The following is a 9,921-nucleotide window of genomic DNA, read 5'->3' as shown; positions in this document are numbered from 1 at the left end:
AATCAAATTTGTTGATAGTGGATTATCTCAGCATATTGGTTTTGTTTAGATTGATTTGGTTGTTATTGCAAAGATTTAAAATTCATAAGTTTTCAATCGGCAAACTTGTTCACCATTCACACTTTTTAAATGTAAAATTTCTTTTTGGTGAGCAAGATCTTCAAAAGAGTTATCCATGTTGGAAGATCGTTTTCATTTTTCATTATTTTCTACAAATTTTTTGTTATTGTTTATATTTTTAGGGGGAGAAAATTAGAAAAATCCAAAAAGAATTTGTTTTCTGTATGAAAAATATAAAAAATACAAAAATATGTTGTTAATTTTGAAAAATATACAATTTGAGAAATGTGATCTGACATATATGGGAAATGATAGTACATTGACTTAGCGGACCTAACACATAAATAAACTAGACTAAAAACTGTCGTAAGATCAACTGTATGATGTGTATGATAGACTTAACAGATCGTATAAGTGCTGAAAAGATATAAACCTAAACGCTTGAAAAATCTAATGGTGTTACATCTTGATGTATAGTTAATATCTGTATTAAGTATCAAAAAGTTTAAAGATTGCTGTGTATGCATGCGTTCATTTTGATAAGAAAATTCAGCTTATTTTTCTTTTAATTTTGCTAAGAAATTCAACTTTATTTTTTCTTTATTTTTGTTCAAATATTGGATCTTCTCCTGCGCAATAAGACTATCCGACCTGAGGGTTAATATTTGAATATTCTGCTTTATTTTCTTGGTGTTTCGTATAAAATCTTGGACTTTCTCCGTGCGATATTACGGGATTATCCAAATTGAGAGTTAAGATTTTATGCAACTTCAACTTATTTTTATCCTTTTATTTTGTTAAAACGTAACCTTATCTGCGTGTAGTAATACCGATCTTAAGGGAAAATTTTAACTTTCTGATTTATTTTCTATTTTTTATTTTTGCATGAGTCACAGCCAATCAATTTCAAGAAAGGAAAAGTATGTACAAGTGAAATTCACTGTATAAAAGATATAAAAAATTGTGTCTGATAGGTGGGATCCACATAAGATTTGTGCTTAATTGAACCTTAATACGTATCGTAAAGTTACTGAAGGATCTGTATAAAGTTTAAAGCGGACAATTATATCTTCAATAATCATTGGGTTACGTGCATAATAATTTCTTTTCATTATTTTGAGAAAAATACAAAAAGATTTTAGGTGTGTTTTGATATAAATTTTGAAAAATCAAAAATATTTTGGGTGTATTTTAGTTTAAATTTTGTACAAGTCAAAAAGATTTTATTTCTAATTTATTTTTGATCTTTCGACAAGCGATACACATTTTCAAATTGTTTTGCCGAGTTACAAAAATTGTTTTCACCATTACACATTCTTGTTCATATATTTTGTTCTTAAATGCTAAATCAAGATAAACTTTACGGTTTATTGATGGAATGTGTTGATTGACTGTAGTTTTGATAGAGTGATGATTATTCAATCCTTGAATCTTCTCAAGATGGTGAATTTAAGGTATGGGAGAGTATTCGAGTTAAGAGGGAGTGAAGATGCTGATTGTGTGTACAAGCTTGATGCTGATAAAGATTGGAGACGTACAGCTAATGCCAACGGGGAGTTTGTTAGTGCATTTTCTTCACGGCATTATATGTATAACGACACACGTGAAGACCAACTGAAAGCGACAAAGACTAAAGTTAAACGAACTCCAGCAATTGTCAAGGGGGAGTTTGTTAGTACACGAAATGTGACAAGTGCTGGGAGTTGAACCGACGAGTCGCTTTGTTTGTGTATAAGATACAAAAGATAAATAATGGAAGAAATATTAACAATTGAGTAGAGAATGGATCATAACGAATGAGCATCAGTTAAAAGGAATGTGCAATGTCATATGGGAATTAACGAATGGTAGCATTCATGCAAGTTAACGAATGGGTGGACAAGCCAATCGAATGAGCAAACAAGCTAAAGGCTAACGAATGGGAATCAATCAAGTAACGAATGAGGAGTAATATTAACGAATGTGATGCATGTAATATAAATAGGTTCACAAATCCAGTGAGTTAGTTAGGCAGTTACACACACACATCCGATTTTCTTACGAGACACATATTGTATTGTCACTCTGTCGAATTATATAATGAGCTTCAACGAGTTACTATTTACATATCGTGTTCATACTCGGTCGTTTTCGTTCACCGATTAGTACCGAAAAGCATCGAAACATTCACCGTGCGTTTTCGGTTTCGTAGACCAATATCAAGTTCATCGATCCTCATCGGGAAAAACATAAGGTTCTGAAGACCTTGCTCGAAGTAGTAAAACTACGCTCGATCGTCTAGGCTTGCTCGAAGTCCATACTTAGCCGTTTTCTGAGGAGGTTGAGAAGATTCCAATCTTCCTTATCATAAATCCGACCCAACAATCTCCCCCTAGATTGGAACAAGCTCAGATGCACCAAAACATACCTGCATAGAGTTACACATGTATCAGACATAAAAAATATATCATTTAAGAACATGTAATTTCATTTCATAAGTAGGAATTCTGCCTCTTGGGCATTACACATTAAAGTTTTTACATCAAGCACAAATTAACAATACAAAGATAAACAGAAAGAAATAATTAATCATCGTTCATCCTCTTTTTTGCTATCTTCTCCTCATGCTCCATGTATCAGCATTCTCTTTCATTTTCTTGTCATAAGCTGCCTTCTGTTAATCATGTCAAGCTCTACGGCATCAGAGGAGTCATATGGAAATTTAGCCTTAATCAAGTCTTGAAGGTCCTGTGGATGCATAAATTTGAGATCTTCATCATGTCTTATCACTGCAATGGGTATACCAAACTCATTTCTCAATGTGATTGAATCATTGTGCTTATTGTACGTTAAGTAAGTGATTCTCCCAAATTGTTGCACCACTGAGTTTGGTTCCTGCATCACTTCTCTCATGGCTAAGCACTCTTTTAATGTTTTCCTTTTACCATGCGAGCTGCTAGCTTGAGACTGTCTTTTCTTCATCTCAAAGAAAAAGAGTTCAGAGATATGCACTTCGTTTATCCTTTTGTTTCTTTTCTCCCTCTCTATCTGGCTTCTTATATCTCTCTTCCTTTGTTGCAAGAATGGGAATCCCCTTTCTGCTTGTTCTTTTATAAATTTTTAGAGGTCATTTCTTTGTTAACCAGATGGCTGACTTCTGATTTGATTGTCATACAATGTCAATTCAGCCATCCTGGTTAATTGTTCTTTTGTAAAATTTCTCAAGTCATCTCTAAAGATGATGAGATGTTCTTCTTTATCTTCAGTAATAACCCTCAAGGTCTTGGATTGTTTATCGAAAAAGAGATGTGTGGCAAATTTAGATTTCTTGGTGGCACGGGCCTCACACTCTTAGACCTTGGGGTTCGGCTCGAGCTCCCTTGCTGAGTTGTCTTTACTTTGTCCAGCCCTTCCTTTTCATACCATCTTTTTATCGTCTCATCAGTCTTTACCAGCAATCTTGACATTCTGACCCCTTTCTTGTGAAGAGCACTCATCATCTCTGCCCTTACTTCCTCTTTTGCTCTCTTCATATCTTCTTGTCGTTTTCTCTGGGTTTCCATATATAACTTTTGCTCCCTATTGTATATGTCAATTAGCTGGTCATGAGGCATGTTTTCAAACTGTTCTTCATTCATTCCCTTTTCCATCACAATTTCCTTCAAGGTTTGTACCCTTTTGGGGTCTTCGAACCACTTCCTCACTTCTTCGTTTTTTTAGCCTCATCTCTTTCCCTCTGTAGCCTCATTTTTAACTCTTGTTCTCTCTCAAATCTTTCTCGACTTGCCTGATCTTTGTGAGAGTCCTTTATCTGTTGAATTCTTCTTTTCAATTCTTCCGGAGAGAGGTTTATCAAATAATTATAACTGTATCCGTACAGTTGAAGAAATTTGATATCTTTATGTTTAGCCTTTAAAATTTCATAATTTGCTTCATCACTGGCTTTCTTTTCCATTCTCTTTTTACTGCTGTTAGACTCCTTTAACCCTTTTTCTTCCTTCTTCCTCTTCTTTGACACCTTTTCCACATAGTCAGATATATCATCCACAAGAGCCCTTTGGTAGAGCCTGTCTACTTTGTCAAATGATTGCAAGTTAAGGAATGCAGGCTTGTGACCAGCCTTCATTAACAACTCTCTTTTATACTTCCTCAATCTCCACCCTTCAACTTCTTTTGCTATGACTTCTATGGATAGTCTTTGAAGGTATTTTGAGTCATAGCCCAATCTGATCAAGTAATCTTTGTCTTTGTTTTTCTTTCAGTCCCTTTCATTTCTCCTTCACTATCACTCTCAATGTCAATGGTTTCTTCAAGATTGTGGAGTGCCCCAATAATTGGTTCTTCATTTATTTCAGATTGAGCCCTCCTTCTTTCTTCTAATTTGTCTAACCTTCTTTTGTACACCATTGTCTTTACATATTTTTGTCTTTTGGATTTGGGTGTTTCAATTTCAGCTCTTTCTTTTCTTTTTGGTGATTGAGTTGGAGTGTGAGTGTCGGGTTGTGTCACTTCAGCTTCTGGTCCTTCTAGTTTGATTTCTTCATCAATTGTTTCAGAGGTCTTAGATTCTTCATCAATAATTTCTTCTATGATTGGTTCACTTACAACAGCAGGCTCTTCAACACTTGGTTCTCTTTCTTTTCTCATATTAATGAAGTCTTTTTGTGCCTTTCTTGCTACTGATACTATTTCTGGGTGATGCCTTTCTAGGTTATTCAGAATGCGTTCATTATGACCAATTTTACCATTGTACTTGCTGAGACTTCAATGATTCATCTTCTTCATAAATGACCGGTCCCAATCCAAGTTCTTGTTCCTTTTCAGGATTGGCAGGTTCATATTCAGATTGTTCTGGTTCATTTATTATTGGCTCTTCAGGCTCACTTATCATTGGTTCTTCAATCTGTGTCTGCTCTTTTTCTTCATAATTCAGTTTTGCATTAATAGCATCCAGTGTGGCCTTTATCGCCTCATATGCCTCCCTCATTCTCCTCTCATCCTCCTTTTCTTTCTCCTTCATGTTTATCAACGCTTCAAGGACTTCTTGAGGGATTTCCTCCTCCTCTTCTCTCTCCAAAGCCTCCAAATCTTCATTCATTAAATTTATGGCAGTTTTGACAGATTCAGCTTCTGCAACATCTGGATCAATTACATTTTCCTTGTGCAGTATATCATCAGATTTTACCTTATGTTGGGGTAGTGGATGTAAATCATCATCGGTAAGTGCAATCCCCTTTCCCTTTTCTTTTCTTTTTAACATTTCTTCTTCAGTTTCCTCTTCTTTCTTATCCTCCCCCTCATCATCCGAACCTCCATCATCATATGCTTGATTTATCATGTTTAAAGCATTTGATGGTCCAACTTCCACAACTTCCTCATCAGAGCTTTCATAGAGCTCTCCAATCACCTTTAAAATCTCTGCACCTTCAGGTTTCTCCCCCTGTTTTGGTGCATCTGAGGTCTTCTCAACCTCAGACTGCCGCTCTAGGGTTCGAATTTTCATGAGAGCTTCAGTCAATGCAGCCTCCAATGCTGAGTTCCTTGTAGCCAGTATGGCATTCTGTTCTTTCAACTTGATGTTCTCAAACTCAAGCCTGGCATTCTCACAAACAATATCATAGAGATTAGGGCTTGAGAGTGGAGTTTCTTGATTTGGCTTTGAGGCGGGTTCAGAGAATGGTTCAGACTCAGCAGTTTCTGGAGATGGAACTTTATATGGTTAAGAAGATCGGATTGATTGAGTTGGTGGGGTAGCATCAGTAACAGGTTGATCTTGTATTTGGGAAGATGGTGGTGTTTGAATGTGTGTGTCTTGAATGGGTTGGGAAGGTTGAGTTGTTGAGGAATGAAATGGATCTTGTAGTGGAGAGTTAGGTGGTGTAGGGACAGGAATGTCATCAGTTGGTTCAGTATCAGATAAAGCAGGTTCAGTTGGGGCTGGTGAGGAGGTAATATCGTCATTTACATCATCTATCTCAATAGAATCTGCGTCATCATGGTAAACTGTAGGTGGTGGTGAGTCTAGTGGAGTTATTTTGTTGACTGTTTCCGTAACATTTGTTACAACTTGTGCTACAAAAACATCATCATCCATTGGCTCTGCAGCTTTGTTGCTTGGACCCTCAACCGGTTCATTGGTGTCCTCATTTCTCTCTACTGCTGCATTATCTGCCTCAAGTGCAGATTGTTCAATTAAAGGCACATTTCCCCTTAACGAATCCTTGTTCATCATCATTACTGCCAACAATCAAATCATTTCCACCTTCTGGACCATTTTCCCCATCATCATTCTGATCATTTCCATCATCTCCACCATCATTATCTCCATCATCATTGTTCTCATTATCACTGTTACCGGAAGTCCGAGGCACATCAATAGCACCTAGAGCAGGTACTAGCAACCATGGGAGTACATCCCAATCTGCGTTGTCTTCAAACTTACTCTTAGCATCTTTCATGCGTTTGCAGGTATTTGGATCTTGCAGCCTCAAAATCTGTCCTGTCCTTTGAATTTCTGGTAGTGCTCTGTTTATTAAGATTTGTAGAAAGCATGGATACATAAGAAATCTTTGATGGACTTCCTTCTCCGCATTTGATACTAACCCTTGGAAGATAAGTTTTGAAATGTTGAAAGGTTGTTGATACAGTATTGCCACAGTTAGAGTACCAAGCTCTCTGCTTAATAATATCCAAGTCCCTCTCCTTGGAGATATGGAATGGATGACGTGATGGATCAAGAACTGATAAATGAGTGGAAAGCTGCCTTTCTGGATTGTCCCTCTTTTACACCTCCTTGATAACCCATAGTCTCTTGAAAGACTCGTAGTAATCTTGGGACCGAATACAATTGTTGAGCATCAAAGTTGTCATTGAGGTGCAATGCAGCTCGAATGGAAGCTTCTGTAATTTCAATGTCATTGTTTAAAACAGATGCCTCGATCCTCTTCCCGTTTACATCACTGACATAGGTTGTTGACTCCCAAAAGTCTGTAAGATGGTTCCTGTAGATTGTGGGGTTCTCTGTCAACGCCATTCGTAAATTGGAGTTTCTTAGAAAATTTATCATGACTTCCAACTCCATGTTTTCATTGTTGAGCTCTAACTGAGTGAACATATTGTGCCTCCTTTCAAATTTTAGGGCCATCAGTTCTGCAAGATAAAACATATGTCAGTATACAAAATCGCAGAACTAACAATTGAAGATATGAGTAGATGATATTAGTGTCTTCAATAACATGTTCCGTAGTAATATGCATACATACAAGAAAAAGTAAACAATTAGTCAATTGTTCAATTAGAAACCCTAATTCCGAAATCAGTTTGACGGATATCGAAAAACGATGTCCTACCGAAGTCGAAATAGAGCTAATGGCTGTAATCGAAGTAAAATCAAGCAAGTATTAGAGCAATCGAGCAAGAGGAAGATAGCACGAGCAAGAGAGTTTTTTGTGGTTAGGTTTAAAAGAGGAAGAAATATGTGAAAAATTTTCTAAGTCCCCCTTTTATACCTAACGTTTGGGTGGTACAGTACCTTGGTTTGTCGTCTAGTGCACGACAGTTGTCATTTAATTCAAATTTAATGTACCTCCCTTGCTCGAGCATACAGCCAAGGTAACAGCTGGCTCCCTCTGTTAATGAGTACATAGTACCACCTTTGCTCGATGTACTTGGAATATTCTGTCCTTGATCACTAGTGTACTCGAGACAGATTGCTCGACTAGACTTGTGCTCAATGCCTTAGCCAAATTTCTAATGATCATCATAGTACCTGCTTGAGTATTAAGTCATACTCGAGGTGTAGTGTGCTCGACTATACTTATCAAAATTCATTCAATACAAACTTCTGAGACACACCAGTAATCGAACCTTACTCGACTATGCAACATGCTCGAGATACTTAGAAATATATCATGACAATGTCCTATGCTCGAGATGCATTCTTAAGTGTTAGACCCTTTGCTCGACTAACTCAGATTGCAAAAGCTCAATGTGCTCGATGTACCCTTATGCTCGAAAGCCTTAGCATATTAAATCATTCCTATGCCTGTACTCGAACTCACAACCTAAGTGTCTAGTCCACAAATTTGCTCGAACTACTTAACAAAGTGATCCATTTCCTTAAGCTCGAACGGTGATTCTGAAACACCTAGCCTACTTCTATGCTTGAAAATTTATGTCTTACAATTCATCGTGCAATCATACACATAACATCCATTTTCACATAGTAGTGGGTGCTCGTAAGTAAGATGCATGCTAGAAACACTTAACAAATTTTCATATCATCAATATGCGTGAAGGTAAGATGCATGCTCGAAACACTTAACAAATTTTCATATCATCAACATGCGTGAAGGTAAGATGCATGCTCGAAACACTTGATAGCAAAGTTTCATGTCATCAGTATGCTCGAAGTTAAGATGCATGCTCGAAACACTTGGTAATTCATACAAGTCACATAAGATGCTTGACACAATGTTATCATGCTTAGTAAGCAAAGTTCTTATGCTCGAAATAAAAATGATCATTTCAATTTTATGAGCTGACCTAAACAGTTAATTTAAGGTGAAATAAGAGATCAAAATACAGTTCAAAATAAAATTCATTTTAATTCATTAGAAAGATCGCAACATGGGATCAGACTATTTAAAACACGATCACACAACTTCGTGGTCAGTGTTATTATGACTTAAGTCAGGTTGACAGCAGGTATACTTAGCATAATGGTCATTGCTTTTTGTGATACATTTAGGATTCAATTAGAGCTTAAGTTAGGAATGGTTATCACTATATCTTCAGATTGCCTTTAATCTCTTCTCGAAGCGTATTTAGCTTTCTCCAAATCACCCCGAATTAACTTCGACCCCCTGATGCCCTGGTCAAAATTAATTTTTGTATAATAGAGCAGTTACTTATTTATATCTTGTCTTTGATAACAGACTGTAAGGTTGAACGTTGGACTTACATGCCATCCGGACTTACATGCCTTACATTCAGGGTGTTTAGGACTTATTTGAATGCCCCACCCCTGTAGTTTCCTTAGTGCCCCTTAAGTCATGAAATCAGATAACTTATTTATTTATATTATATTTTTTTTGTTCTTTTTATACTCTTTAAATCACTCTCTTTTTCGTTTCTTTTGAGTAATTTGCCATGAAGCAATAATTTACTTCTGCTCAAATAATAAATATTTTGATAGACCAGAAACACCAACAGGCTCGTGTATGATTGGATAATAACCTTTCTGCCTATCATTCGGAGAGATATGCTAGAGAACATACCTTATTTTCCAATGTTTCACCACATCATACTTAGCAAATTTAAGTGTATATCACGTATGACAACTACAGACTATGGAAAGCTACCATACTTTGCCAATGATTGTACTCATAGCCCTTTTTAACTTATAATCCATGGGTTAGTTATCTTAAACAGTTTTCTATCATTTCCCATTCTAGGTTGGATTCAATCTCCATAGAAAATAGTTTCTAGCTTCTTTGAAGCTGGGAACTTGGATAATATTATCATGTCTCTTATGAAATATTCACCGAAAATAGTGTTGCTTAGTCAAAAACTTTTACTATTTTAAAAACCATTTCCTTTTGAAAGTTCAATTAAAAAAATTGATTTTTAAAAACAGTGTTGTCATTTAAGCATGTTTAACAAGCACACATTGTCACAGTATCAAAACACATTCATTCAGACAGTAGAAATCATCAGATAATCACATGAGTATGTCAAGCATGCTCAGAAGTTCATCGAGCATACTCGAAAGTCACTCGAGCAAACTTAAGATTTATCATTTCAGACATTGTGCTCGAAAGACACAGCTGAGTGCTCGAGCAGTATACTTGTGCTTGAAATACTTCAAAAGTTTTCCATAAC

Source organism: Bidens hawaiensis, unplaced genomic scaffold (genome assembly GCF_021521415.1).
Source record: "Bidens hawaiensis isolate Kalapana, Puna unplaced genomic scaffold, B.hawaiensis_p1.1 tig00037026_1, whole genome shotgun sequence".
NCBI lineage: Eukaryota > Viridiplantae > Streptophyta > Magnoliopsida > Asterales > Asteraceae > Bidens > Bidens hawaiensis.
This window is presented reverse-complemented; position numbering follows the sequence as displayed.